This window comes from Hyperoodon ampullatus (genome assembly GCF_949752795.1).
Source record: "Hyperoodon ampullatus genome assembly, chromosome: 12".
NCBI lineage: Eukaryota > Metazoa > Chordata > Mammalia > Artiodactyla > Ziphiidae > Hyperoodon > Hyperoodon ampullatus.
In genome coordinates this window covers 20,068,076-20,090,504 of record NC_136925.1, presented here as the reverse complement: position 1 = coordinate 20,090,504, position 22,429 = coordinate 20,068,076, and the positions used below count along the sequence as shown (strand labels likewise).

The 22,429-nt window shown below is 39.9% G+C and overlaps 1 long non-coding RNA gene across 1 annotated transcript in view; it reads right to left on the bottom strand.

Annotated features, from left to right (window-relative positions):
- Positions 1 to 10,292: 10,292 nt before the first annotated feature.
- LOC307061613 overlaps positions 10,293 to 22,429 on the bottom strand; it is a 50,480-nt gene continuing 38,343 nt past the window's right edge. The window contains exon 2 of the long non-coding RNA XR_013811189.1: positions 10,293 to 10,527. This is a non-coding gene — a long non-coding RNA (uncharacterized lncRNA). The remainder of the gene's footprint in view (positions 10,528 to 22,429) is intronic.

Sequence of the window (22,429 nt, the reverse complement as noted above, 5' to 3'; positions counted from 1 at the left end):
CCAAGAAGCACATGAAAAGCTGCTCAACATCACTAATTATTAGAGAAATGCAAATCAAAACTACAATGAGGTATCACCTCACACCGGTTAGAATGGGCATCATCAGAAAATCTACAAACAATAAAAGAGGGTGTGGAGAAAAGGGAACCCTCTTGCACTGTTGGTGGGAATGTAAATTGATACAGCCAGTATGGAGAACACTATGGAGCTTCCTTAACAAACTAAAATTACAATTATCATATGACCCAGCAACCCCACTACTGGGCATATACCCAAGAAAAACATAGTTCAAAAAGACACATGCACCCCAGTGTTCACTGCTGCGCTATTTACAATAGCCAGGTCATGGAATCAACCTAAATGCCCATCGGCAGACAAATGGATAAAGAAGATGTGGGACATATATACAATGGAATATTACTCAGCCATAAAAGGAAGGAAATTGGGTCACTTGTAGAGACATGGATGCATCTAGAGACTGTCATACAGAGTGATGTAAGTCAGAAAGACAAAAACAAATAGCGTATATTAACCCATATATGTGAAACCTAGAAAAACGGTACAGATGAACCATTTGCAGGGCAGAAATAGAGACACAGATGCAGAGGACAAACGTATGGACACCAAGGGGGGAAAGAGGTGGGAGGGTGAGGTGGTGGTATGATAAATTGGGAGATTGGGATGGACGTGTATACACTGATGTGTATAAAATGGATGACTAATAAGAACCTGCTATATAAAAAAATTTAAAAATTAAAAAAATTTTTAAAAACAGATGAATGCAAAAAAAAAAAAAACCAAAAAAGAAGGCAGCCATCTGCCAGCCAGGAAGTTCTCACCAGAAACCAAATCTTGGACTTTTCAGCCTCCAGAGCTGTGGGAAATAAATAAACCCAGTCTATGGTATTTCGTTATGGTACTCTGAACTGACTAATACACTTAGAATCACTGCGAAGGAGACAGCTACATGTGCAGACTGATCCGGTATGCTGTATTGGCCTCAAAAACCACAAACATCATTGCACTCAGTAATATGATTTTCTGAAATGGTTTCCTTTTCCCTGAGGAAAGTTCCAAACAAAAAACAGCATTATCTTCACTAGATTTACTTAGCAATTGCATTCTTAGAAAATACACAGTTTTATTTCAATGATGCAAAAACTACATTGAGTTTATATGTAAAATGAGTTTTATTCTAGACAAGGTACGATAAACATTTTTAACAATGCAAATGTTCGGCAGGACATTCAAAAGCCCTACAAATGCAGGACAATTCTTCATTGTGTGAGATTGTCCCTTATGCCAACATACCAATCTCCCTCACAAAAAATTCCAGTAACACGTCATTGTGAAACAACAACAGAAAATCTCCATTAATTTCAATCTGTCCCCCAGGAGGCAATACTGTCCCCACTGAGAACCACCATTCCAGGGTTTAGAAAGAGGGGAATCCAACACAGCCATAGGGCTGTAGGAAAGACTAATGCAGAAAGTCACACCAGTTAATTGAGCCAGTAGAAATTGAAGGTGACTGCACAGGGCCAGTGGTGAGAAGGGTTGAAGATGAAAGAGGGCATAGCATATTCAGGACGCTGCAGACATAACAGTATGGCTGGGACATTAAGTCACATTAATATTTACTCTGTCAAACAGACTCACAGGGACTTCCCTGGTGGTGCAGGGGTTGGGACTCCGCGCTCCCAATGTAGGGGGCCTGGGTTCGATCCTTGGTCAAGGAAGTAGATCCCACATGCATGCCGCAACTAGAGTTCACATGCCACAACTAAGGAGCCCGTGTGCCACAACTAAGGAGCCCTCAAGCCACAACTAAAGGAGCCCACCTGCCACAACTAAGACCCGGCACAACCAAACAAATATAAATAAATAAATATTAAAAAAAAAAAAAAGACTCACAGACATAGAGAACAGATTTGTGGTTGCCAACAGGGAGGTGGAGTGTGGAAAGGATGGATTGGGAGTTTGGGGTTAGCAGAGGCAGACTATTATATATAGAATGGATAGACAACAAGGTCCTACTGTATAGCACAGGGAACTATAAACCATAATGGAAAAGAATATAAAAAAGAATATATATATATATATATATATATATATATATATATATATAACAGTCATTTTGGTGTAGAGCAGAAATTAACACAACATTCTAAATCAACTATACTTCAATAAAAAATATTTACTCTGCTGCTAAAAACATGAAGAAAAAGAATTAAGCCTAAAAAATCCTGTTGAAATGGTACTTAAAGAATAGGTTTCTGCCTGCCTTCCAAAAGTTTTTAGACACTACTATTAAGCAAGTACTGTACAATTCTCAACTTAAAATTTTCATCAGAGGACATCAACAAGAAACTGAGCTTTCAGGTTTAGAAACTGAGCTGCTCATTAAAGAGCAAAGAGTGGCAAATCAAAGGTAATATTAGCATCTTTCTTCCTATCTCAGTTGACATTAGATTAAACACCTCTCTCACCTCTGGGGTAAGGGTTCTCGGCCCTTCTAATCAAAGCTGCTTTCTGAGCATCAGACTGTAACAAGAGGTCACAAGCTGGCAACTTTGCTGCATCTGACCCACCGGCAGGTTTGTATTCCCCACAATGTTACTTACTATGTGGATTTTTAAAGTTTTAATTAGTTACCAGCACACAAAAATCTGGATTTTCAGCTTCTCTGGGGTTAACAGAAGAACTGGCAATAGCAGGTCTGCATGGCCCCATGTCAACAGTAGCTAGAGCTGAGGAAGGGCTGGCCAGGGCATGTGTGCTCTAGTTTTCTATTCCCTCATTCCTTCTGATATCCAACACCTAGGTCTGCTTTCAGTTATCATTTGTCATTGGACTAGGTAGTGTTTTCCTTATGCCTGGCGTAGTGGGTTGAATGACAACCCCCAGAAAGAAATTTCCACGTCCTAATTCCCAGAACCTGTGAATTATCCTCTTTGGAAAAAGGGCCTTTACAGATGTCATTTAAGTTAAGGATCTCAATATGAAGAGACATACTGGATTATCCAGGCGGGCCCTAAACCCAATGATAAGTGTCTTTTTAAGAGAGAGACACACAGGGGAGACAAGACAGAAGAGGAGAAAACAGACACACAGAGGAGAAGGCAATGTGAAGACAGAGGCAGAGATTGGAAAGATGTGGCCACAAACCCATGAAGCCAAGGAATACTGAGAGCCACCAAAAGCTGGAAGAGGCAAGGAAGGATTCTCCTCTAGAGCCTTCAGAGGGACTGAAGCCCTGCTGACATCTTGATTTCAGACTTGTGGCCTCCAGATCTGTGACAGAGTGCATTTCTGTTGTTTTAAGCCACTCAATTTGTGGTATTTTGTTATGGCAGCCCTAAGATGTTTCAGAGGTAATGGAAAATTCAGAGCTAATGGCAAAGAATGTGGCTTGAAAACACATAATTAAAGTAAAAAATACAGCTAAAATCTCCAAAAGAATTACTTAGTAAGACAAAAAAAAAAAAAAAGGAAGAGATGAGACCCAAGTGCTAACATAAGGAACACCCATTATTAAGAACAGTTAGGAAGAGAATGAGGATACAGCCAAGGATTTGGGAAGCAAAAGAACATGGTCATTTTTGTTGAGTGCTGACCCAGTACAAAATGAGGAGGAAAACGTGGTGTAAATGAGTTCAAGTGTGTTAAAAGTGTTCAAGATACACAAACCACTCATTTCAGAAATATCTACCCAAAGAAAAAAATGCTAGAAATGTCTGGAAATGGAAATAGTTTCACTGGATGAGCAGTGTGTTTGCTTTGGCTTCTTGTTTCTGTTTTGGGTTTTCTTTTTCTTTTTTAAAATATAAGGAAGATGTGATTGAAGGGAAAAGGGAAATTTTACTCTCTATTCTACATTTTATTCTCAGAGTTTGAGACAAATATTGGAAAATTTAGGACTAATCATTGAATTGTGATTATTAAAACAATGGATTTTATTAAATCCTTCAAATCATTGTGATATAGTTGATGCAATTGCTAATAGTAGTTAGCAGCAAAGTAAATATTACAAACTAAAATTGACTGTAAGTATCATTATTTACCAATCCAGCATTAGATATTATTTATCTATTACATTACAAAAGATAATCAGAGGAAGTTAATGAGCTGCATAATTATTTACTTATTATTTATAATTAGTGGGATACTCACACAGTATAAAGAAATATGATGTCCTATGTTCCTCAAGACAGAAAATACTATGGGAGGATTTGGAAAGGAACTGTCACCTCTACCTAGTACTGCAATTATACAAGTACATGAATTTCTGAATCATAATTTAGTAATTACACAGATTAAATTTAACTTAGATAGCAATACATAATGTATATTTGATATCAATAATAATAGCTAATAACTATTAACTGTTCACTGTGTGTTAGGCCTTACACAAATTAATTCATTTAATTCCTCATGATAATCCTGATAGGTGGGTACAATTATCATTCCTTTTTTACAGATGAGGAAATTAAAGCACAAAGAGATAGAGTATACTACTTAAATCACACAGCTAGAGAGAGTGTTATGGTCTGCATTAAACCTATGCTCTGGCTCCAGAGTCTGCACTAGCAACCAAAAAAGATCTAAAATGCAAATCTTAAATGAAAATATAATAATTTTCATTTATTCAAATAGAACAGCTATTGATCCAGGCACTGGAATTTTAATATTAGCTTGTATAATTAACTGACTAGGTCATCAGAATAACATATGCATCAAATTTAGGATACACTAAATAAAATCACAGTTGCTTTAATGTGTTTATGATTCATTATTCTTTTTTCAAAATGTTGACAACTCACCTGACTTTTATCTGAAAAGCCAAGAAGAGTTTCAAAGGAATAGAACCTCCTTTATAACATGGTTTATTAAGACATGTTTACGTAGACTACATCTCTTAATGTCCAGCAATGACATACTGTCAGAAGTTACTATACATCCATTGCTGACAACAGACATATTAGTGTATCAGTCCATCCAAATACACACAAACACACACGAATACAGATCTATGCTCTTGTGCAGTTAGTATAACACATAAATGTATTTCTCATGGAAAAAAAATACAGTGTGCGTGGAAATGCTTCTGCTGTATTTGATGGGATTTATTTTTTTAATACTTATTTACTTATTTATATACCTTTGGCTCCATTGGGTCTTCACTGCTGGGCGCCGGCTTTCTCTAGTTGCGGTGATCAGGGGCTACACTTCGTTGTGGTGCGCAGGCTTCTTATTGTGGTGGCTTCGTGGGCTCTAGGACGCCGGCTCAGTAGTTGTGGCACAAGGGCTTAGTTGCTCCGCGGCATGTGCGATCTTCCAGGATGAGGGCTCTAACCCGTGTTCCCTGCATTGGCAGGCGGATTCGCAACCACTGCGCCACCAGGGAAGTCCCTGATGGGATTTAAATTCTGCCAAGTGACAGGCATTCACAGTTCAAGAGACTCATGGTTTCAGCTAAGGGCAGAATTTGGCTCCATGTATTTTAAATAGCATCCTGAGGGAGTATTGTCCTTGTAAATGTACAGTGTGAGAGCAATTCTAAGTTCATAATTGGATCTGGCATGTAGTGATCCATTACCATCCTCTGAAGGCAGGCATCTGCTACTTAATTTTTAAGGGCCATGACAAAACTGATTACAAAATCGTGAACATTAATATAATAGCTTTTATGAAACATTCAAATAATTGCAATCACTAAAATTAAGGCGACAGTTAATAGCAATTAGCAGTGAAATAAATACTCAAACAGAAAACGTGAAGGAAACATCACAGTTTGTCAGAACAATTAGTTGCCAGGTCCTGTGGGTTCTGCCCTCGTTACCTCTGTCACACTCTTGCTCCCTCTCCATTCCCTCTGTCACCTCTCCACTCAGGGTCCAGGGCCTCTGGAAGAGTGCCTCATAACTTCTGCAACAATACACAGCCTACATCTTTCCTTCTTGCAATCCATTTATAGCACAATCCCCAGAAAACTTCCAGAACCACACTGCTCCAATTATATCAGTCTCCTACACAAAACTCTTACAGGACCCCATTGCTGGCAGAATGAATGCCACGTTCTCCTGTCTATCATTCATGCACTCTGTGGACTGGCCCTAATAGAAATCCCAACCTCATTTTCCACATTTGCTCTTCCCTGATCATTTCAGCAAAACAACTTTCCTCTTCTCCACATACGCTCTAAGCTTTCCATCTCTAGAGCTTTGCGTATAACACCTCACTACTTAGAATCTTTTCCTCTTCATCTCTAACGTTCCCTCTCAGTATAAACCCAACTCAGATTTAACCTCCTCCTTGCAGACTTCCTTGATCTCACTATATACTACTAACCTCTGCCTCTGAACACTCAGTTTTACATCTCCCTTCTCTGTGAAAGTTTGCTATTGTCTATCTTGTATTCTAGTTATAGTGGGCCCTCCCTATCAGCGGGTTCGGCATCCAGGGATTCAACCAGTTGCAGATGCACAGTTGGTTGAATCCGGGGACACAGAACATGCTGATATGGAGGGCCCACTGAACAAGAAAAACTGGGCAAATCTGAGTAAGATCAGTGGGTTGTATCAATGTCAGTACCCTGGCTGTGATATTATACTGTAGTTTTGCAAGAAGTTACACTGGGGAAAACTTGGGGAAAAGGTACAAAGGATCTCCCTCTACTATATATTTCAACTATACGTTCAATATGAATCAACAATTATCTCAAAATAAAACATTCAATTAAAAAACCAACACCCAGGGTAGATCCCAGAGAGTAAGGATGGGATTAGCATTTTCAGTTTCTCCACATAGCAAAGGCTTGAACCTGCTCTCGCCATATCGCACCTCTGATGTAGTGGAACCTCAGAGAGAGGTCATTCTGTGAGTTGCCTGAAAGGAATGGGCACCAGGAGATGTGGCCTTGGACACCTGGGCATGAATCACTTGTGACGCAGAGATTCACTCGGTCTGCCTGGTTTGAGGAGCTGTCTACTTCAGATTAAAAGCTGATGTGAGGGTAAACAGTATACAGGAATTCCCTACACCATCTTTGCAGCAGTAGTGGGTTGAACAGTATCCCCCCAAGAAATCATGTCCACCAAGAACCTCAGAATATGACCTTATTTGGAAAACAAGTCCCTCACCTTGTTCAGATTCTGTTCAAGTGGTAGAATGAAAGACTTTGTAAATGAGAAGAAAGGAACAATCCTGTACCATTTGAAAGGAGTACTGTGTGAATTGCACATTTTGCAATACTTTATCTCTCTTTCCCTCCTTCCTTCTCTACCTATCTCTGTCAGAAATTTTGTGATTGCCATAAATTAATAATAAATTTATTTAATCTTTAAAATATGCAGAAGGAAAAGAATACACTTCCAGAATTAGCCTTACCCTGGCCATAACCCAGGTTCTCTATTTTTCATTTGCAAATCATTTCTATTTAAAGAATGTTCCCAATAAAGAAATATGTCACTTACTCCCTTGTGCTGATCCTGATCTCCTTAAAAGCAGGGAGGGCATCACTCCTAATGACTAGATCCAAACTCTTAATCAAAAAGGTCTGTGAACCTCTGAAACTGTGTGAAGTTTTGAATGCATGTGCACTTTTCCTGTAAGAAGTTCTCTAACTTTCATCATGTTCTCAAAGATTTCAAACCAAGACACTCAAGCAGTTTGGAAGCACATACTACAAGCTTAATTTATGTTTGCTGAACAAACTACTTAATTTATTTATATATTCTGTTACTGTCCTCCAGCCAAAGAACCACTGGAAACACAGGTGTAGTTGAACAAGTTGGGTTTATTCCTTGGTGCAGAGAGGAAGAATATACACCATGAGGAATCATAAGTCGTCTCAGGAAGACAGTAGTAGAAAGAACCAGTTACAGGATTTGGAATTTGATTCAGTGACTTGGGGGAGAGTCTATGATTAAGTCTCTCCAACAATCTTATCTATGGGAAAGAGAACAGCATAAGGATAGAGCGGTAATTAGGAAAGAAGTAGCAGCCACTCATTTTGGCTCTGACAGGGGTGTTTCATGGACATGTTGAGGGTGGCGGAGTGACCTTGTTCATGTCTGTGCTGAGACAAAAGTATGAAGTCGCGTTGCTCTGTCTCATGTTTTCATGGTCTCAGAGGAATCTGGTCTGAGGTTGTGTTCTGTGAGGTAATGTATGTCTCATAGGAGAATAATACAGCCTAGCTGTGAGTGCCAGGCCAGCTTCTGAATGTCAGGGGCTGTTCTGTTTTCCTTTCTCAATTCGTAATAATGTAAAGGCTTCTACAATGTCAAGTAACTCAGTAAGGTGTTGCTAAAGCTTAAGAATTTACTGGGCTAACATTACTGCTGGAATCTAAAATAGAGAATTATATCTATGATAAAATATACATCAGATTTTATATACACATAATGAATTTACATCCACACAATTAGGCATTTTAATCAGTATTTCTTCTTATACATTTCACAAATAGTTTCCTTTGGAAGGTCCATCAAGAAGTGGTTTTATTAACCACTACATAAAGTTTTACTATGTAAAGCTAGACCTTTTATGGGTGCGAAATTAAAAAAAAAAAGTAAGGCCAAAATAGGCATCTAATTACACATATCTTTTAAAAGCCCTTTTTTCAAATTAATAAACAAGAGTATGTTGGAAAGTCCATGAATTTATATGTTTATATTTTCATTTTGTGATAATCTAAAGAAAAACAATGGTATTAAAAGTTTGGATGACTATCTCATCACTAAGTACTACCAGGTGATATCTGTCCTCTTGTGTATCTCTAAAAGTAGAATCTTTTTTGTTCCAAGTGAAACCAGATGACACCACAGGGCACTGTGATACTGAACCAGTACTAGCTGAACCAGAAGAAAATGGTTGGGAGAATTGAGTTCATCACATAGCATATAGGCACACAATGATACAGGTACAAGAAACTCCAAAGAACCTGCATCTAGCTCAGGGAATAGCAGATTGTAGGCACTTCACAAAATCTGAAGAGGAGGGAGGAAGGAAGGAGACATTTACTAGAATGTGAACAGAGATGGTGTTGGGTGATAGGACTAATTAGAGACTGCTGTTTTAATTACTTTATCTTTCTTTTTAACAGAGCTTAAATTTCCTTTAATAATCATATAAAATAAAATTATATAGTGAAAAATCTCCATATTATTGTTCAATATAATGCTACTGATGTGTTATTTTTATAAGACTTGAGGCGCCTGATACTTTATAAAATGCTGTGAGACTTCTAGTTTCCAGTCTGACATGGAAAGAGCTTGGAAATTGTAATTCCCATCCTCACATCTAAAAAAAATAAGAACTGAACAAAGCGAAAATCAACAACTCTGCTTAGATCCTCCAGAGAACTGAGACCATAGGGCAAACCACTGCCCTGAAAACTGGAGAAACTGAAGAATACAGAGAATCGCAGCTTACTGGAGCAGAAGCTGCTGCTAGAGCCTGGAAGGACCACTTAAAGGACAATTCACTAACTTCTGGATACTGAGTTTGGTCTAACTTAAGAGATAAAAACTCCAGGGTGCCCAGCTTCAGGGGAAACCTCACATTTTTTGAGTTTTACCTTCAGGAGCCCCTCCACATTCTCAGGGTGAAGATCAGAGAAAAACCCCCCTTGTGCTTGTGGCAGCGGAAGGGAAAAATTAACCATTGTGAAATAAGCCCAGAGCATTTCTGTTTCCTCAGCAACTGCCTGTCCCCAAAGAAAACGAACATATGTCAATTCCTTTCCTAAATGCCAGCAATGAAAAATTAGCATTTGAAATTAAAAACACATCATTTACATTAGCACTCAAAACAAGAAATATATTAGTATAAACCTCACAAAATATGTACAAGATCTACATGAGGAAAAATACAAACTCTGATGAATGAAATCAAAGAATATCTAAATAAACGGAGAGATAGTTCATGTTCATGGATAGGAGGACAAAATGTTGTTAAGATCTCAGTCCTTCCCGTTTTGACCTATAGATTCAATGCAATCCCAATCAAAATCCTAGCTAGTTATCTTGTGCATACTCACAAACTGATTCTAAAGTTTATATGGAAAGACAAAAGACTCAAAATAACCAACAAAACAGTGAAGAAGAAGAACAAAGTTGGAGGACTGACACTACCTAACTTTAAAGACTTACTATAAAGCTGCAGTAATTAACACAATATGGTATTGGTGAAAAACAGACAAATTGATCAATGAAACAGAAAAGGAAGCACAAAAATAGACCCACATAAATACAGACAGCTGATCTTTGACAAAGAAGCAAAAGCAATTCAATGGATAAATGATAGTTGTATTAGTTTGCTAGGACTGCCATTACAACATATCACAGACTGGATAGCTTAAACAACAGAAATTTATTTTTCACAGTTCTGGAGGCTAGAAGTCCAAGATCATGGCGTCAGCAGGTCTGGTTTCTTTTGAGGCTTCTCTCCTTGGCTGGCAGATGGCAACTTTCTCACTGTGTCTTCATATTGGTCTGTATATGTGTCTGGTGTTTGTAGTCCCTTTTTATAAGGATAAAGGATATCAGTCATATTGGATAAGAGCCCACTCTAACAACTCATTTTAACTTAATTACTTCTTTGAAAGCCCTATCTCTAAATACAGTCACATTCTAAAGCACTGAGCTAAGGCATCAACATATGAATTTGGGGGGCTGGGGGGACACAATTCAGCCCATAACAATAGTCTTTTTGATAAATAATGCTGTAACAACTGGACATCTACATGCAAAAAGAAAAAAAATTAACCTAGACAGACCCGACACCTTTCGCAAAAATTAATTCAAAATGGATTATAGACCTAAATATAAAACATAAAACTATAAACCTCCTAAAAGACGACATCAGAAAAAATTTAGGTGACCTTAGATTTGGCAGTGAGTTTACAGATACAACACCGAAAGCAGAACCCGTGAAAGAAACAACTGATAAGCTGAACTTAATTAAAGTGTATGACTTCTGTTCTGTGAAAGACACTGTTAAGAGAATGAAAAGACAAGCCAAAGACCAAGAGAAAGTCTCTGTAAAACACATATCTGATAAAGTACTTATTTCTGAATATATAAAGAACTCTTAAAACTCAACAATAAGAAAACACACAACTCAATTTAAGAGAAGGCAAAAGATCTGGACTGGGCTTCCATGGTGGTGCACTGGTTCAGAATCCGCCTACCAATGCAGGGGACAGGGGTTCGAGCCCTGGTCCAGGAAGATCCCACATGCTGCGGAGCAACTAAGCCCGTGCACCACAACTACTGAGCCTGTGCTCCAGAGTCTGCGAGCCACAACTACTGAGCCCGCGTGCCACAACTACTGAAGCCCACACACCTAGAGCCCATGCTCCGCAACAAGAGAAGCCACCTCAATGAGAAGCCCGCGCACCACAATGAAGAGTAGCCCCTGCTCGCCGCAACTAGAGAAAGCCCACGTGCAGCAACAAAGACCCAACGCAGCCAAAAATAAAATATAAATAGGGTGGGAGGGAGGGAGACGCAAGAGGGAAGAGATATGGGGACATATGTATATGTATAATTGATTCACTTTGTTATAAAGCAGAAACTAACACACCATTGTAAAGCAATTATAGTCCAATAAAGATGTTAATAAATAGGCTTAAAAAAATTTAAAGATAATAATAAAAATAAATAAATAAAGCTTTCAGCCTGCACACAAAAAATAAAAATAAAATATAAATAAATTTTTAAAAAATTTTTTCTTTAAAAAAAAAAATTAGGGTTCAATCTGAAACAGAACCACAGCCCCTGCACCTTCTACCTCCTAAAGAATTATCCAGTCCAAACCCTACGGGTTTCTCAACCTCCAAAATTAACATTTTGCACCGGATAATTCTATGTGTGTGTGTTGGGGTTGGGGGGGCACAAGGGCCACAGGGTGCTGACCTGCACGTAGTAGGATGTTTAGCCATGTACCTGAACTCTGTCAACTAGATGCCAGTAGCAACCCTCATGCCTGCCTCCCTACCCCTCCCACCTCCTCACTTCTGTCACGATAAGACATCTCCAAAGATCACCAAGTTTCCCATGGGGGTCAAAATTGCCCTCAGTTAGGAATTCACTGGCATCCAGCAGTTAGAACGCCACGCTACCACTGCAGCGGGGCACAGACTTGATCCCTGGTCGGGGAACTAAACTAAGATCCCGCAAGCTGTGCGTGACCAAAAAAAAAAAATTACCCTCAATTGAGAACAACCTGTATGAAGGGATTTGATACAGGGATTGTGGAAGCTGTGGCACCGTAAGGTTGGGGTCTCCGACTCTGATGAAGGAGCTTGAAGTCCCCAGGGTAGTCAGGAAGGGAAGACGGACATAGAGTAGGGATGAACAAGAAGGGACTGGAACTCACCAGCCTGAGCTGGATTCCCACAAAGAGGGAATGACACCCAGGTTTCTTCTTGCTGCCTCTGGTGTTGGTGACAGGGGTATCCTACAGAAGCTGGGGCTCTTGGTTGCAGAACTAAACACACACCTTGCCCAAGAGTCAGAGAAACTGAAAGAAGACCCGGGGGAAGGTGGAACAGTTGCAGTTTCAACAATGTGAACCAGCAGATAAACAGCAATGTCTGTGAGCTACCAAATGGTTACTGCTTCACTTCCACCCTACCAGTCTTGAGCAAGAATCTCTCCTGTGGTTTACCCTAACTGGAAATACCTAGGGAAATAGTTCAGCCTCATCAATGTATTACAGAACCATTGCAAATACTCTCTTTTTAATGTAGTAAAAGGAAAGTGTTCAAAACTGGTCAAGTAAGCTCATCATAGATTTTATTTTTTATTTTCAAATGAACTTCAAAGAAAAATATAGAAATACGCTGGTGAATCTGCAGGGACCTTCAACTAATTATACATTTTCCCCCAAATATTAACTCCATTCAGCTTATAATCATATTCTGCCTCAGATGTTACCTGCTCTGTGGCCATATATAAATCAGCCTTCTAAAATCAATTGAAAACTTGACGTAACACCTGTGGAATATTTATAATTTATAGCTACAGAGGCCAGATGTTAATGATAAGGAGAACTAATAACAAAATATAATCTAAATGAACCTCTAATCTGCTCCCAACCTCCCCCTTCTCTGCGAAGTACCTAACTTTATCTCTTCAAGACGGTAATCTTAAATGGCCTGTATTTACATAATGCATTTGCTATACATGTTTTCATTCCCAACTAATCAGTTTAGAATCCATCTGCTAGAGTCTGAAGGTGTCCTTGCTGGGGCTGGTTATATAGACCCTTCCCTATAAATGATCACGTTGATTAGGAAAGATGAAGTGTATCCTCTCTCTAATATAGAAAACATAGATAATTTAGAATGTTTTCTCACAATAGCCTATTTAGAACATTAAAAAGTAAGACAAAAACCCTGCAAATAACAGCACAATCTCTCCTGCTTCCCCTTTGTTAGGTTTCCACGAAAATGAGGTGGGGGGCCTTAACTGGGAAACAACTTAGAAGATATTATCCTATTGGTTCAACAAAGTCTTTGTGAAGATATCCCTTTCTGCATCAGGGTTGGACTGGGCACTGCCTGACTCCAACTGGCTGGACACCCATGGAGTAAATCATACCTCCTCTAAGATCCTAGGAGCCAAACATTTCTGCTCCTAGGCTATACCAGAGCCTTCAAAGGGTCTTGGCCACCAGAGGGTGTGTGTTCTGAGATCAGCAACATATTTTAAAGTGATACAGATACTCTATCAAGGAGATCATACCATTTATCTATCTCCCAGTGAGATTGCAAACTTCCATATAAAAGTATAAAAAGAATTTCAAATTTACATGTCTCATCTCCTTAACTGCAGGAAGTCATTTCTCCTCAAGAATTTTCAGGAAGAATCAGGGGTGTTTTCACTAGCCAGTGGGTCTGCCGTTACTTATAGCTAGCCACTACAAATAGCCAGGCCAAAACCCCACAGCTTCAAGCCTCAAAAATCTCTCAGAGGCATCACTCTGAGATGGAACTCTTCTCCCAACACATGTGCCCCAAACTGGGTAATCAGTCAGTTGTCAGGCTCCCAAGAGATGGCACTGATGCTTGTGCAACATGTAGAGACTATTCTTTCTGTATTATACTCAGAGAAAGTGTCCCACAATAAACTTGCTTGAGTCCTAAAGTCAGCAATTTGTTACAATTATTAACACACACACCTTCTCCTGGGATGCACAAACCAAGGTTTGACCTCTACATTGTTGCTGGAACCTCTTCAAGATGGAGTGCTGTTCCTGAGCATGACCTAACCTGCCAGACATCCTCCTGTCTTCCAATGAATTCTTTCTCAGGGTTCTGGTCATGCTCTCAATAGTCTAAGATTTCCACTGAGGTCCTCACCCTCGATGTGCCCAAAATGTCTGTCTGAACCCTTATTGAATGGTGGGGTTTCCATCTTTTCCCCCAGAAAGAACTCAGCTTATGTAAATAGTTCAAAGCTGAGGAGGTGTGTCTCCTAATTCCACCCAGATAACACAACTTGCTACAGTTCTTTTTATTTCTAACACTTTTCTCCAACAGGCGTCAATAACAGAGACGCATAAACTGAATCTAGGTTATTGTTAAGGAATTATTTTAGACATAAATATGGAATCTCCTGGTGGTATGGTCATTTGAACAATAGTAATTCTACCAACCCACAAACATGGTATATCTTTCCATCTGTTTGTGTCATCTTCAATTTCTTTCATCGGTGTCTTAGAGGTTTCTGAATACAGGTCTTTTACCTGCTTAGGTAGGTTTATTCCTAGGTATCTTATGCTTTTTGATGTGACGGTAAATGGGATTGTTTCCTTAATTTCTCTTTCTGATAGTTTGTTAGTGTATAGAAATGGAACAGATTTCTATATATTAATTTTGTATCCTGCAACTTTAGAAAATTCATTGATGAGCTCTAGTAGTTTTCTGGTGGCGTCTTTAGGATTTTCTATGTAGAGTATGATGTCATTTGCAAGCAGTGACAATTTTACTTCATCCTTTCCAATTTTGATTCCTTTTATTTATTTTACTTGCCTAATTGTTGTAGCTAGGATTTCCAATACTATGTTGAATAAAAGTGGCGAGAGTGGGTATCCTTGTCTTGTTCCTGATCTTAGAGGAAATGCTTTCAGCTTCCACCACTGAGTATAACACTAGCTGTGGGTTTGTCATATATGGCCTTTATTATGTTGAAATATGTTCCCTCTATGCCCACTTTCTGGAGAGCTTTTATCATAAATCGATGTTGAATTCTGTCAAAAGCTTTTTCTGCATCTATTGAGATGATCATATGGTTTTTATTCTTCAATTTGTTAATGTGGTGTATCACATTGATTGCTTTGTGAATACTGAAAAATCCTTGCATCCCTGGGATAAATTCCACTTGATCATGTTGTAGGATCCTTTTAGTGTATTGTTGCATTCAGTTTGCTAGTATTTTGTTGAGAATTTTTGCACCTATGTTCATCAGTGATATTGGCATGTAACTTTTTGGGGGGTGGCATGTAATTTTTTGTGTGTGATACCTTTGTCTGATTTTGGTTTCTGGGTGGGGGATGCTGGCCTCATAGAATGAATACGAAAGTGCTCCTTCCTCTGCAATGTTTTGCAGGAGTTTCAAAAGGATAGGTGTTAACTCTAAATGTTCAGTAGAATTCACCTGTGAACCATCTAGTCCTGGACTTTGTTTATTGGGAGTGTTAAAATTACTGATTCAATGTCATTACTTGTAATTGGTCTGTTCATATTTTCTATTTCTTCCTGGTTCAGTCTTGGGAGATTGTACCTTTCTAAGGATTTGTCCATTTCTTCTAGGTTGTCTAGAAGACAACATACAGTTGTCGGTAGTGGTCTCATATAATCCTTTGTATTTCTGTGGTTTTGATTGTAGCTGCTTTTTTGTCTCTGATTTTATTGATTTAGGCCCTCTCCCTGTTTTTATTGAAGAGTCTGGCTAAAGGTTTATCAAATTTGTTTATCTTTTCAAAGAACAAGCTTTTAGTTTCATTGATAGTCTCTATTTTTTTTTTTGTCTCTATTCATTTCTTTCTGCTCTGATCTTTATGATTTCTTTCCTTCTACTAAATTTGGGTTTTGTTTGTTCTTCTTTCTCTAGTTCTTTTAGGTGAAAGGTTACGTTGTATAATTGAGATTTTTCTTGTTTCCTGAGGTAAGCTTGTTATCACTGTAAACTTCCCTTTTAGAACTACTTTTACTACATCCCATAGGTTTTAGATTGTCCTTTTTTTAAATTTGTCTCTAGACATTTTTTTATTTCCTCTTTGATTTCTTCAGTCATCCATTGGTTATTTAGTCACATATTGTTTAGCCTTCACATGTATGTGTTTTTTGCAGTTTTTTTCTTGTAGTTTATTTCTAGTCTCATGGCATTGTGGTCAGAAAAGATGTTTGCTATGATTTCGAGTTTCTTAAATTTACCAACGCTTGTTTTGTTGGTCTGTGATCTGTCCTGGAGAATCTTCCATGTGCATTTGAGAGGGATGTGTATTTGGCTGCTTTTGGATAGTGCTCTATGTCAATTAAGTCCATTTGGTCTAATGTATCATTTAAGGCTAGTGTTTCCTTATTGATTTTTTGTCTGAAACATCTGTCCATTGATGTAAGTGACGTGTTAAAGTTCCCCACTACTTTTGTGTTACTATTGCTTTCTCCTTTTATGTACATTAATATTAGTCTTATATATACTTAGGGTCTCCTATGTTGGGTGCATAAATATTTACAATTGTTATATCTTCTTGGATTGATCCCTTGATCATTACATAGTGTAATTCTTTGTCTCTTGCCTTTATTTTAAAGTCTATTTTATTTGATATAAGTATTACTACTCAGGCTTTCTTTTGATTTCCCTTTGCATGGAATACCTTTTCCATCCCCTCACTTTCATTCTGTGTGTGTCTTTAGATCTGAAGTGAGTCTCTTGTAGGCAACATATATATAGGTCTTCTTTTTGCATCCATTCAGTCACTCTATATCTTTTGATTGGAACATTTGCTCCATTTACACGTAAGGTAATTACTGATATATATGTTCTTATTGCCATTTTGTTAATTGTTTGGGGGTTGTTTTAGTAGTTCTTTTTTTCTTTTCCTTTGTTCTCTTCTCTTGTGATTTTTTTTTTCTTTGTTTTGTTTTTTTTTGCGGTATGCGGGCCTCTCACTGTTGTGGCCTCTCCCGTTGCGGAGCACAGGCTCCGGACACGCAGGCTCAGCGGCCATGGCTCATGGGCCCAGCCGCTCTGTGGCATGTGAGATCTTCCCAGACCGGGGCACGAACCCGTGTCCCCTACATCGGCAGGCAGACTCTCAACAACTGCACCACCAGGGAAGCCCTTCTCTTCTGATTTGATGATTATCTTTAGTGTTAAGTTTGGATTCCTTTTTCTTTTTGTGTTTTTTTTTAAACATCTTTATTGGAGTATAATTGCTTTACAACAAAGTGAATCAGCTATACATATACATATATCCCCATATCTCTACCCTCTTGCGTCTCCCTCCCACCCTCCCTATCCCACCCCTCTAGGTGGTCACAAAGCACTGAGCTGATCTCCCTGTGCTATGCGGCTGCTTCCCACTAGCTATCTATTTTACACTTGCTAGTATATATAAGTCCATGCCACTCTCTCACTTCATCCCAGCTTACCCTTACCCTTCCCCATGTCCTCAAGTCCATTCTCTACATCTGTGTCTTTATTCCTGTCCTGCCCCTAGGCTCTTCATAACCATTTTTTTTTAGATTACATATATATATGTGTTAGCATATGGTATTTGTTTTTCTCTTTCTGACTTACTTCACTGTGTATGACAGACTCTAGGTCCATCCACCTCACTACAAATAACTCAATTTCATTTCTTTTTATGGCTGAGTAATAGTCCATTGTATATATGTGCCACACCTTCTTTATCTATTCATCTGTCAGTGGACACTTAGGTTGCTTCCATGTCCTGGCTATTGTAAACAGAGCTGCAATGAACATTGTGGTACATGACTCTTTTTGAATTATGGTTTTCTCAGGTTATATGCCCAGTAGTGGGATTGCTAGGTCACAAGGTAGTTCTATGTTTAGTTTTTAAGGAACCTCCATACTGTTCTCCATAGTGGCTGTATCAATTTACATTCCCACCAGCAGTCCATTTTCTCCACACCCTCCCCAGAATTTACTGTTTGTAGATTTTTTGATGATGGCCATTCTGACTGTTGTGAGGTGATACCTCATTGTGGTTTTGATTTGCATTTCTCTAAAGATTAGTGATGTTGAGCATCCTTTCATGTGTTTGTTGGCAACCTGTACATCTTCTTTGGAGAAATGTCTGTTTAGATCTTCTGCCCATTTTTGGATTGGGTTGCTTGTTTTTTTGATATTGAGCTGCATGAGCTGCTTGTATATTTTGGAGATTAACCCTTTGTCACTTGCTTCATTTGCAAATATTTTCTCCCATTTTTGTGTGTATTTCTATTATAGAGTTTTGGTTTGTTGTTGCCATGAGGTTTTTATAGATATAGAAATAGATATAGATATAGAAGATATGATATATATGATATATGATTTATATATGATTGATATATGAAGATATGATATATGATTGTTTTAAGTTGCTGATCTCTAAATTTCTAATGCATTTTTATTTTTTATTTATTAATTTATTTATTTTTGCGGTACGCGGGCCTCTCACTGCTGTGGCCTCTCCCGTTGTGGAGCACAGGCTCCGGACGCACAGGCTCAGCGGCCATGGCTCAAGGGCCCAGCCGCTCCGCGGCATGTGAGATCTTCCCGGACCGGGGCACGAACCAGCGTCCCGTGCATCGGCAGGAGGACTCTCAACCACTGCGCCACCAGGGAAGCCCTCTAATGCATTTTTAAAACCCTGCATTTGTACTCTTCTCCCTTCATGATTACTCTTTGTTTTTTTTTAATTTATTAATTTATTTATTTATCTTTGTCTGGGTTGGATCCTTATTGCTGCACACGGGCTTTCTCCAGTTGCAGCAAGTGGGGGCTACTCTTCGTTGTGGTGCGCGGGCTTCTCATTGTGGTGGTTTCTCTTATTGCAGAGCATGGGCTCTAAGTGCACGGGTTTCAATATTGTGGCATGTGGGCTCAGTAGTTGTGGCTCGTGGGCTCTAGAGCGCAGGCTCAGTAGTTGTGGTGCACAGGCCTTGTTGCTCCGTGGCATGTGGGATCTTCCCGGACCAGGGCTCGAACCCGTGTCCCCTGCATTGGCAGGCGGATTCTTAACCACTGTGCCACCAGGGAAGTCCCATGATTACTGTTTTTGATGTCGTATTTTACATCTGTTTCAGGTATCTATGAACGGCTTATTGTGGATATGATTTTACTTCTTTTGCCTTTTAACCTCCCTACTAGCTTTGTGTGTAGATGATTTACTGCCTTTACGGTACGTTTGCCTTTACCAGTGAAATTTTGCATTTCATACTTTTTTTTAAGTGAAGTATAGTTGATTTACAATGTTGTGTTAGTTTTATTTCGCAATTTTCTTGTTTCTAGTTAGGGCCTTTTCTTTTTGCCTAGAGAAGTTCCTTTAACCTTTGTTGTAAAGCTGGTTTGGTGGTGCTGAATTCTTTTAGCTTTTGCTTGTCTGTAAAGCTTTTGATCTCTTTTTCAAATGTGAATGAGAGCCTTGCTGGGTAGAGTATCTTTGGTTGTAGTATTTTCTCTTTCATCACTTTAAATAGATCATGCCACTCCCTTCTGGCCTGCAGGGTTTCTGCTGAAAAATCAGCTGAAGCCTTATGGGAGTTTCCTTGTATGTTCTTTGTTGCTTTTCCTTTGCTGCTTTTAATTTTGTCATTTTAATTACAGTGTTCCACTTTGGGTTCACCCTGCATGGTACTCTCTGTGTTTCCTGGATTAGGCTGACTGTTTCCTTTCCCAGCTTAGGGAATTTTTCAACTTAGTTACAAGTTAGTTACATTTCCCACTTACCTTGGAGAAGTGGCCTTCTGTAGGAGACATCCTATGCATCCTAGCAGCTCACTCCCCTCTCATCACCCAAGCTATATGCTCTAGGGGCTCCTGTTATGAGGGCTGCATGCATCCTCTGTTGTGGCAGGCTGAGTATGTGGGTGATGTGGTAGGCTTGGTTGGCCCCTAGTCCAGTTGGTTGCAAGGCCCTGCCTTGTGCTGAAGCTGCTGGTTGCTAGTTTTGGGGGCTGGGTCATGAGGCAGGTGACTGCAGAACCCCCGGGGGCCTTGGGGATAGTGCTGGCTTACTGGTGAGCAGAGTCAGGTCCAAAAGACTCCAGGGCTGTTGCCCACCCACTAGTGGGTGAAGCCAGGTCTTGGGGTTAGTATCAGACTACTGGCAGGCAGAGCTGGGTCCTGGAGTCTGGCTGTAGGGCTCAGGGATCCCAGAGCTGGTTTCAGATTGCTGGGGGAGGGGGGTGGTTCCTGACACAGTTGGGTACAGGGTCCAGGGTGTCCCAAAGGTTGTGTTGGCCTGCTAATGGGCAGGGCCAGGTCTGCTGTAGGCAGGCTAGGTCCACAGGCTGCAGGATCGTAGGTTTCTTGAATTTTGTGTCTGCCCCCTGGTGGGTGAGGCTGCTCTAGATGCTAGTGCAGCCTCCCTGGAGGACAGGACCAGTGCCTGCTCACTGGTGGGTGGAGCAGCATCATGGCCCTCTGATGGGCAGGGCCATGTCCAGAGGTGTGTCTAGAGGCAGCTATAAGCTCAGGAAGTCTTTAAGCAGGCTGTTTGCTGATGGGTGGAGCTGTCTACCCAGACAGTTAGTTGTTTGGCCTAAGGCATCCCAGCACTGGAGCCTACAGGTCTTGGTGCTAATGAGCTGGAGGGAGGATCCCACAGTCACGTCCACCCAAACCAGTAGCATGTCGTAAAAGGAGTTCCCAAGTATGACTGACACCAGTGTCCCCAGGGCGAGCCACAGCCACCCCCACCCTCCACCTCTCCAGGAGGCTCTCCAAGACCAAAAGGTAGGTCTGGCCCAGGCTCCTATCAAATTACTGCTTTTGCCCTGGGTCCCAGTATGTGTGAGATTTCCCATGCTCCATTTAAGTGGGAACTCTCTACTTCCCCCAGTCCTTTGGGACTCCCAAAATTAAGCCCCGCTGGCCTTCAAAGACACATGCCCTGGGGGCTTGTCTTCCCACTTCAGGACCCCCAGGCTGGGGAGCCTGAGGAGGGATTAAGAGCTTTCACTCCTGTGAGAGAACCTCTGCAATATAACTATTTTCCATTGTGTGGATCACCCACCCAGGAATAAGGGGCTTGATTACATCACAAGTCTGCCCCTCCTACTTGTCATACTGTGATTCCTTCCTTATGTCTTTAGTTGTAGAAGATCTTCTCTGGTAGGTTCCAGTCTTTGTCATTGATGGTTGTTCTGCAAATAGTTGGGATTTTGGTGTGCTCATGAGAGGAGGTGAGCGCAAGTCTTTCTACTGTGTCATCTTAGCCAAACTCCCTCAATACATTCTTTTTTTTTTTTTTGCGATACACGGGCCTCTCACTGTTGTGGCCTCTCCTGTTGCAGAGCACAGGCTCCGGACGCGCAGGCTCAGCGGTCATGGCTCACAGGCCCAGCCGCTTCGTGGCATGTGGGATCCTCCCAGACCAGGGCACGAACCCGCGTCCCCTGCATCGGCAGGAGGACTCTCAACCACTGCGCCACCAGGGAAGCCCCCTCAATACATTCTTTAAAATACAGTAAACCTGTTGCCCAAAAAACAAAAACACAACAAAGAGTAGATGTTTAATGATGTTGATTTCTTGTGTGATGACTGGAAACCTCATTTCAATAATTTAATAATCAATAAAATGATAATTACATTTCAAAATAATGAAGATCTTGGAAAGACTCATTACAAAAATGAAATTTTTTACCATAGCAAGTATGCCTATTTTTATAGTCTATGTGTGAACATCATTTTATGATATTAACATATCAAGAATCTCTGTATTTGCATAAACAGAATCACCAATCCCAGTTCTGCCAGATCATAAACAGTTTACTGAATTTAAGATTCCAATTTGTAGGACTAAATTTTATTTCAGTGATAATTGCTCTCAAATCAATGACTGCAACATCACTGCTTTAAAGAGTGGGGCATGAGTGCCCTCTTGTGATAGAATAAGCGTTTAAATGAATTTGTAAATATCTTTCAGTTGCATATGAAGTAATTTGAACTGAGTCATTTCACAAACACAAAATGCCCTCTATTGCTAGGCCAATTTGTACCAGTGCTTTTAAGTGTGGAAATAACAAATACCTGAAGAACTTGATTAATGTTAATAGACAATATGAATAAGTCACATAAAAATGCTATTCCTTCAAGTATTCTGGTAGCTCCAATAAAAGTCAAATATGACAGAGGCTCTTTCAACCGATCATCACTTAACTGTCTCCCAAATACTCTCCATT